The sequence below is a fragment of the Drosophila persimilis genome, unplaced genomic scaffold (assembly GCF_003286085.1).
Source record: "Drosophila persimilis strain 14011-0111.01,24,50 unplaced genomic scaffold, DperRS2 tig00000124-arrow-pilon, whole genome shotgun sequence".
In the NCBI taxonomy this organism is placed as follows: Eukaryota; Metazoa; Arthropoda; class Insecta; order Diptera; family Drosophilidae; genus Drosophila; species Drosophila persimilis.
In genome coordinates this window covers 2,142,213-2,143,967 of record NW_020825294.1, presented here as the reverse complement: position 1 = coordinate 2,143,967, position 1,755 = coordinate 2,142,213, and positions in this window count along the sequence as shown.

The following is a 1,755-nucleotide window of genomic DNA, read 5'->3' as shown; positions in this document are numbered from 1 at the left end:
TGACTAATGGGGTCAGAGGGTGGCTCTCTAATCGTGGCCTGTGTGTGGTGGGGTGTGCGGGGGGGTGTGTGGGTGTAACTCGTGCCTGGGATTGATAGAATGATTTAATGTCGCCAATAAATGGACGCACAGACGAGGCACAACGTGCTAGACATGACCCGCATGGCTGATAGCATTTACGGGGGATCTCAGAGCCCACAGAAAAACATGGCTGCCTTTTCTCGTTGCATGCTCGCATGACATTTAATGTGTCATATAAGGGTTACTGCCACCCCCTCCCCCCGTCATCATCATCATCATCATCATCCACTTTCTTGAGGCCTCTGGACAAACTCCCGGGTGTAAGTTTTATGTGAAATTGATATCCCATCGACAGGGGTCCTTTCTCTCTGTACAGTTTTTCTATATCTTCTATCTCTTTCTTTTGTGATATCTGCTTTTCCTGCTTTTCACTGTGCGTGTGTCTGTGCGTACATAAATCTGTCAGTTCTGGGGTTTTTCTTCTTTCTCTCTTCGTTGTTTTTTTTGTCACTGCTCCTCCGACTGTCAATTCACACAAAAATTATGATCCTGAAAAGTAGATTATCCTTGATTTATGGCCGCATCATTCGAAAGTTGAAATTGCCTTTCCCCCCCCCCCCCCTAGAAAGAGAGTAAACGAGAGATGGATGGACACATGTGCACACACGACGAGTGGAGTGTATCTGTAGCTGTGTATCTGTATCTTTTGTGTGCCAGCATGTGTCGTCGTGTGCATTTTCATCTGTCTGTCAGTCAGAGTTACGACACTTTCGGCTTTCTTTTCTCCGGCTGGAAAACCTTTCTTCTTCAATCTTTGGACCTTTATTTATTACGTGGTACCCTCATGCACCATGAATGTATCTGGTTCTAGGCTCTGTGTTCTGTGTAGATAACAGGATACATCAAAATCATTTTCCAACATTTGAGTGAAAGTCTCTACCGACTGTTGGAAGGATACATCCTACATCTCTGAGTCACACACAAAGGATATGGCACCACCATCATCCCCGGCACGATAATAAATAAAATTAAATGTGCTTTTGTTTGAAGCAATTGAATTATGTGCGTGTGAATGCCTCGTTTTTCCATTGCCATTGCCATTGCCATTGGGCCTCCATTTCCCATTTCCCATTACCATTTCTTTTTCCTGTTTTTCTGTTTTTAAAACTCTCGCTGGCCAGTCAAATTTTATTGCCTTTCCATCGCATTTTCCCATACGAAATGGCTTTCTTCGCTCATCCGCACATCCATCCATCCATCCATTCTAAACCGCTATTCTCATTTCATGTGAGACATTATTTGGTGATGATTTTGGTTTTGTTTTTCTCTCTGTAATGATTTTTATAGCAGAAATTCTTGGAACACTTGTTCTGGAGCTAGGATTTTATTTTATTTTTATTTTTTTTTTTTATAGGCTTTGTTTTAGAGTATAAAATAATAATAAAATTTGTTGTTTGCTGCAGCAAAAATTATGATGCTTTAAAATTTAAATTTAAAAAGGCGTTTGATAACGCGGTCGAAGAATTTGGATCAATTATCTGTCCAGTTTTCTAGGATTGAGGTCCTCGTCTGAAGAGGATTTTAAATATTAACATTATTTAAATATTAATACAATTTATGGTTGTTGTTTAAACATATTTTCAATAAATCATTTAATGTCCCAAACCCTTTAAAAAGGAAAAAAATGGACTCGAAAATTCCATTAAACTGTCGTAAAATTCCCTTTTCAAGCCA